Genomic DNA, 7895 nt, shown 5'->3' with positions numbered 1-7895 from the left:
TTTTTTTTCACTTTAAATAATTTTTATTGAAAAAAAATTATTAATTAAATTTTTTAAATCCCGAATTTATTTAATAATTTTTTTTTAACACAACCGTTAACTGGAATGCGTAGTGTTCATGGTTTGAAATTTTGTTTAAATCTAAACATTTTGTGAAACGGAAATATATTAATTTTATGATTTTTTTCGTTTTTGTAATTATTTTGATTTTTATTTATTTATTTTTCGTTGTTGTTGTTGTGTTTTTGTTTTTGCTCCGATTCTTCTTATATTTTATAAGTTTTCAGCTAAAACAGCACGTGCTGACTGCTGCAAGAAGAGTGTGTTCTGTGTGTTGTATTCAATTAAATGTCGACAACTAAAATTTTTTTGATAAAAAAAAGATATAAAATTAAATAATAATAAGTACAACAACAAAAGCAAAGAGTGAATGAAACACACCCTTAAATCATTAAAACGCACAGACACATAAATACACACATACACACACACACACACACACTCGTACTACCACCAACCAGCAGTAGAGAAATTTTAAAGAACCTTTAACGTTAAAAGCAGCAAACTTACTGACTGATTGACTAAACTGAATGAATAAGAATGATCAATCGTTTGGCTGTATAGCCTCTGCTGCTGTTGCTGATGTAGTTGTTGTTGTAGATCATTTTAAAAAGGGGGCTTCCACGTATAAGTAAAAGAGTAATAAAATTTTGATTTAACAAAGCGCCACTATAAATAAATAATTTCATTATTTTATACAAATCTAATTTTATTATTCCCCTTTTTAGTAATTATTGTAGGTAATTACTTACAACAACAACAAATAAATAAATCTCTCTCTCCCCTTTTGTTAAATTACAAATCGGAAGAAAAATTATTTATTTATTTTTTTACCAAACAAATATACAAAATTTAAATTAAACTAAAAACCTAAAAAAATAAGTTCATTGAACTCTTTTTCCTTAAAAAAAATTTTGTTAAAATGAAAAACCGTGTGTACAATTTGATTTTTAATTGAACATATATATTCTTTATAATTAAACAAATGAGCGGGCAAGCAACTCTCTTGCCCAAAGTTTGTACTCTTAAAAACCAAGTTGTTCATGCCATTGCAGAGTGATTTGTGATTTTCGTAGCTCTTGAAGTTTGCGCCGTATTGTATATGTAATGTTGTAGTAATATAAACAAATTAACCATGAGAAATATTTTTTCTTACAAATCCAAAAAACCTAAATAAAGTTATATACAAAATGCCCCTGACGCTGTAGATTGTTCATTTTAAACTGCTGTATGGCAGTGCACTACTTTTGAAAAAAAAATGTTTCATTTGTAAAGAAAAAAAAACTCTTAAAATAAATCTCAGCATTTTATAGTTGTAAATTTTAAGCAAAATATATACATATACACATTTTGCACAGATCATGATTTTTCTTAAATAAATTTAAATTAGCGCTCGATTAGCACTAATATGATGAGATTTTTTTTATTTCGTTACTATTCGATTTATGCAGGCATCATTTTACACTTAGGCAAATTTTAAGATATTTCAATTTTTTTAAATTTTGGTTAAAACGGAAATTGGCTAAATCTTGAAAAAACCTTTAAACCAACACAAACATCATGTAACCTCAATTTACTGATAAACAATTAACGTTAAAAGTTTGACAAAGGGTCTTGTCCATATTCTGCACACTTATCTAGTTTATAATTAAGTCAATGTTCTGAATTTGTTGTCTAATTTTGTCAATGGACTGGACTAGACTACCTAGATCTTATATAGGTTAAAATCTATTATATACTCTAATCTATAGTTTAGCCTATAATATGACCCATAGTATTGATTACTATTTAATGTAAAGATTGGAATTAGTCAACATTCTAATCTATACACTCATTTATATTCTGCACAACAGTCTAGTATATAGACTATACACGGGACAAGAGTCTACTTTCAATATTTCTGCGGAAAGTCTGCTTTGGACTGTCTATTCTACACAATAGTCTGGACTATAATCTAGTCTGGAATATAGTCTAGTTCATAGTCTGAGCAACGGTCTAGTCCACAATCTGAACTATAACATAGTCTATAGTCTAGTTTATAGTTTGGACTATAGTCTAGTCTATAGTTTGGACTAAAGTGTAGTCTATAGTTTGGGATATGGTCTAGTCCATAGTCTGGACTATAGTGTAATCTATAGTTCAGACTATGGACTATTGTCTAGTCTTGAGTCTAGACTAGTCAAGAGCTGGAGCTATAGTCGAAACTATAGTCTAGTCCATAGTCTGTACTATAGTCTACTCTAAAGTCTGGACTATAGTCTATACACTATAGTCCAGACTATAGTGTCTGGACTAAAATCTGGACTATAGTCTATACACTAGTCTATTGTCTGGACTATAGTATAGCGAATAGTCTGGACTAAAATAAAGTTAATAATATGAAATAAACACTATTTAACAGCCTGGGCTATAGTCTAGTGTATAGTCTAGACTAATATAATGTGTAGTTCATAGGACCATAGTATAGTTTATAGTCTTAACTATAGTCTAGTCTGAACTATATTCTACGCCATATTTTGGTCAATAGTCTAAACTAAAATGTAGTCTAAACATAGTCTAGACTATAGTATACTCTAAAGTCTTGACTTGTAGTCTATAGTTTGGACTATAGTCCAGTCTATTGTCTGGACTATAGTATTGTGAATAGTCGGGACTAAAATAGAATTAATCTGAACTACACACTATTTAATATTCTGGACTATAGTCTATTTTATGGTCTAGACTATGATCTAGTGTATAGTCCTGTCTATAGTCTAATGTAAAGTCTGTATTAGAGTCTAGTTCATAATTTGAACTATTTTTTAGTCTATAGTCTGGACTATTTTTTAGTCTATAGTCTGGACTATTTGCTAGTCTATAGTCTGGACTATAGTTTCGTCTATAGTCAAATAAGTATACTGAACTGTTGTTTCCTCCATAGTCTGGACTATTGACTATTCTATGGTCTTGTCTAAAGTCTATACAATAATATTTCCTATTGCCTGGACTATAGTTCTGTTATATAGTCTTTAGTCTTGGCTATAGTCTGGACTTTAGTCTTGTCTATAGTCTAGTCTGTAGACTAGGCTCTTGTTTCCTCCATAGTCTAGACTATTGACTATTCTATAGTCTTGTCTATAGTTTATACAATAATATTTTCTATTGCCTGGACTATAGTTCTGTTATATAGTCTTTAGTCTTGTCTATAGTCTGAACTTTAGTCTTGTCAATAGCCTTGACTTTAGTCCTGTCTACAGCCAGGACTACAGTCTAGTATATAGTCTAGACTATACTCTAGTCGATATTCTGTGATATGGTCTGATCTGGAGTCTAGTCTATGGTATTAACTAGAGTTTAGTCTTAAATCTTAAGTAATCTATAATCTAGACTAAGGCCTAGTCTATATCCTGGTCTATGATCTATTCAGTACATAAGTTAATAATTTCAGAAATTAATTTATTCTAAGGTTTTTTCTCTTTTTGATCTTCAATTGAACTTGAATAGTTATAAAATTGAATAGCGTTCGTGCCACAGTCTATTATATGCAAATTTGAAATACTTATTACTCTACTTAATAAAATCATGATATTTCCTTAATAGTAATTGAAATCACTTCAAGTCAAGTGTGGTACTTTATATACAAACTACTGGCTTACTTTGTCATTGAAGCATACGCTAGAAAAAACGCTCTTCACTAATATTTTGCTATGAGAGTAAAAAATTTCATAACAGAAACTACTCGATATTGTGTGAGTGTGTGTGTATATTTAAGAAATCCAATTAGAAAAACTGCACTTTATTTTTTGAGTGTATTCAACTTACAAATGCCAAAAGTATTTGTTTATTTAGTTGTTTTTGTTGTTGTCTTCTTTAAAATCTTTATTATTGTGTTTCAGGCTTTTGTTGATGCATTTGTATATAAACAATTTTTTTGTTTTTTAGGAATTTTTTTTGTTGTTATTATGGATTAAAATGCAGTGGTAGGAATAAAATTTGTTGTTGTTTTTTAAATTCTTTTACAGGCCACACGCAATCATATTTGTTGTAAGAAAAAAGTCATTCCCCTAAAGATTGTTCTTTATTTTTCTTTTTTTGCCATGATAATAGAGCGAGGGATACAAACAATATTGATGAACAAATGTTATGGATAAATGAATGGAGCGGCAGGGCATGGATTTAGGGACTTGATAGGGTGAAGTATAATAGGTAAATAAAAAATATGCTTACATGGCAAATAAGCAAAATAAAAGGAAACGTAAATTTTAATCCTGTAAAATATATACATATTATTCTTCTTCTTTATGGCGGATGAGAATACTGGTGTTGACGTTTTAACATTCATGCATTCTTTTGGAACGTATTTCGAAATAAATTGCAAGACATTAACAAATTCTCTAACATACAAAAAAAAAAAACAAAATTATGCAGTCAGACGTGCCAGAACATTTTTGAACGTGTAACCTAACCAAGCTGCTGCCACCGCACACACACACACACACATTTCAACACACACCGAAAGTATTTACTTTAGTTTAGTTTAGACACTGAACCAGGTGTGGTTAGTTAAATTAAACATTCCTTTTCAGTTTGAGAAATTCTTGTTTTGAATGGAAGCATTATAAATTTAATTGCCACGGCTGTGAGGAGGGGAAATACCGTCATATTTCAACAAATGCAGAAATATTTTTTAAACATGTAATAATTATAATAAAACCATGAAAAAAACAATAGAAAAAACTGACCTTTTTTACGAAAACACATCTAACATGTTGTTGTTGTTTTGGAAAACGGAAGTCAACTTTAAACTTTCAACTCTAATCCAAATTAACAACTGTAGACCTTGATTATTAGTGTTTTTGAAAAAAAGGTTTCCAAATTACACCTAATTATTTTTAAGCCTCTTTAAATTTCATCTGTTTGGTCTAAACTATCGTTTCTTTGTGTTTGCAGTAATAATTCATCCCTTGTCACTACTTTAACGCTCATCATTATCGATTATATTCGAAAATTGTCAGTTTCGAAATAAAACAATTTGCCATTAAAATAAAAATTTTACACGTTTGTGCACAAATTCAAATAATCATGCACGTACGTTCGAGTTAAAGTAGCTTAAGCAGTGGTCAACTCAAAGAGAAAATTAAAAAAAAACTACAGTATAGTCTATAGAACAGACAGGACTATAGTTCAGACTATATACACAGCAATAGCCTACAGACAAGAATATAGACTAGACTATAGACTAGACTATAGACTAGACTATAGACCAGACTATAGACTAGACTATAGACTAGACTAGACTATAGACTAGACTATAGACTAGACTATAGACTAGACTATAGACTAGACTATAGACTATAGACTAGACTATAGACTAGACTATAGACTATAGACTAGACTATAGACTAGACTATAGACTAGACTATAGACTAGACTAAAGACTAGACTATAGACTAGACTATAGACTAGACTATAGACTATAGACTAGACTATAGACAAGACTATAGACTAGACTATAGACTAGACTATAGACTAGACTATAGACTAGACTATAGACTAGACTATAGACTAGACTATAGACTAGACTATAGACTAGACTATAGACTAGACTATAGACTAGACTATAGACTAGACTATAGACTAGACTATAGACTAGACTATAGACTAGACTATAGACTAGACTATAGACTAGACTATAGACTAGACTATAGACTAGACTATAGACTAGACTATAGACTAGACTATAGACTAGACTATAGACTAGACTATAGACTAGACTATAGACTAGACTATAGACTAGACTATAGACAAGACTATAGACTAGACTATAGACTAGACTATAGATTAGACTATAGACTAGACTATAGACTAGACTATAGACTAGACTATAGACTAGACTATAGACTATAGAATAGGCTAGACTATAGACTAGACTATTGACTAGACTATAGACTAGACTATTGACTAGACTATAGACTAGACTATAGACTAGACTATAGACTAGACTATAGACTAGACTATAGACTAGACTATAGACTAGACTATAGACTTGACTATAGACTAGACTATAGACTAGACTATAGACTAGACTATAGGCTAGACTATAGACTAGACTATAGGCTAGACTATAGACTAGACTATAGACTAGACTATAGACTAGACTATAGGCTAGACTATAGACTAGACTATAGACTAGACTATAGACTAGACTATAGGCTAGACTATAGACTAGACTATAGACTAGACTATAGACTAGACTATAGACTAGACTATAGACTAGACTATAGACTAGACTATAGACTAGACTATAGACTAGACTATAGACTAGACTATAGACTAGGCTACACACTAAACTATAGACTAGGCTACACACTGAACTATAGTTTCGTTTATATTACCCATACCTAATTCCTCTCATACCCTATTAGTAATGGCTGACGATCACTGGTTTATCATCTAACTAGCCACATACACATTTAAAAAATACACATTTTAAAATTTTCTTTCAAAATATGACCTACATTTAATGTTTAATGTTTGAAAAACATACGTATATAAAATGTGGTTTTGCTGGTCAAACAAATGACCAATGATCCAAAATCATAGATGTTTATCTTATGAAACAAAACCCCAACTAATGCAAATATGTGTGTAAACACAATCATCAAACGTATTTTCAATAGATTTTATCCCTTTTCATTCTTCATTTATATACGTTTTTAATTTTTTTTTTTGCACTTCTAAAGTTTTAACAGCAAGCAACTGCAATCCATATAATAAAAACATATTTAGGAAAACAGCTGTCAGGGTTTTTATTTTTAGTACCTTTGAGTAATTCTGTATCTGTGTGTGTCTATGTGTTAAGAGGTGAACATGTGTCTGTTTGACCAATGGACACGTGTAACACGGATGAATGATGAATGAATATTTGCTTAAATGATATAAAATGCAAAAGGTCTAATGCATACATGAGTTGGCAGTTATAATTTCATTTTATATAAAATGTGTTTTTTTCTCGCTTTTTACTCCCTTTAAGCCTACTGAAGGCATTTGTTATTTAGTTAAGGAATTTAAAATGGATATCCTTGTAAAATATACATTAATATTAGTATTTGTTTAAATATGAAAAGTAAACTTTGGTAAACGGAAATTATTATGGGTAGTAAGAAAGTTTGCCTTAAGGTATGCTACTGTTTTAGCGCATTGCAGATTTAATTATGAGTTTCTAGAAATATTTGCGAAAATATTTAAGATTAAAATATAGTGTTGTTTATAGTCTAGTCTATAGGGAAGTGGTATATTCTATATTCTAGTTTATAGCCTAGTCTGTAGTCTAATCTATAGTCAATTTAATTCTATAGTATAGTCTCTATCCTGTAGTATCTAGTATATTCTGTAGTACGAGCTCTATTCTATATTATAGTCTAGTCCATGGTGTAATCTATAGTCTATCCTATAGACTACTCTATGGTCTAGCTATAATCTAGTCTAAAGTCTAGTCAAAAGTCTAGTCAAAAGTCTAGTCAAAAGTCTAGTCAAAAGTCTAGTCTATAGTGCAGTCAATAGGCTAGTCCATAGTCTAGTCTATAATCTAGTCTAAATTTTAGGCTATAGTCTAGTCTATAGTCTAGTCTACAGTCTAAGCTATAGTCTAGTCTATAGTCTAGTCTTTAGTCTAGTCTGTAGTCTAGTCTATAGTCTAGTCTAAAGTCTAGTCAAAAGTCTAGTCTATAGTGCAGTCAATAGGCTAGTCCATAGTCTAGTCTATAATCTAGTCTAAATTTTAGGCTATAGTCTAGTCTATAGTCTAAGCTATAGTCTAGTCTATAGTCTAATATTAGACTATAGACTAGACTATA

The 7895-nt window shown here is 30.4% G+C and overlaps 1 long non-coding RNA gene across 1 annotated transcript; it reads right to left on the bottom strand.

Moving 5' to 3' along the window:
• Nucleotides 1-242: 242 nt before the first annotated feature.
• Nucleotides 243-2306, bottom strand: LOC124420543. Its single transcript, XR_006941263.1, has 2 exons — nucleotides 442-2306; nucleotides 243-358 (listed from the first exon to the last, which is right to left on the bottom strand). It is a non-coding gene; the product is annotated as an uncharacterized LOC124420543 (long non-coding RNA).
• Between the last annotated feature and the right edge of the window lie 5589 nt (nucleotides 2307-7895).

Source organism: Lucilia cuprina, chromosome 6, assembly GCF_022045245.1.
Source record: "Lucilia cuprina isolate Lc7/37 chromosome 6, ASM2204524v1, whole genome shotgun sequence".
NCBI classification, from domain to species: Eukaryota; Metazoa; Arthropoda; class Insecta; order Diptera; family Calliphoridae; genus Lucilia; species Lucilia cuprina.
This window is presented reverse-complemented; position numbering and strand designations above follow the sequence as displayed.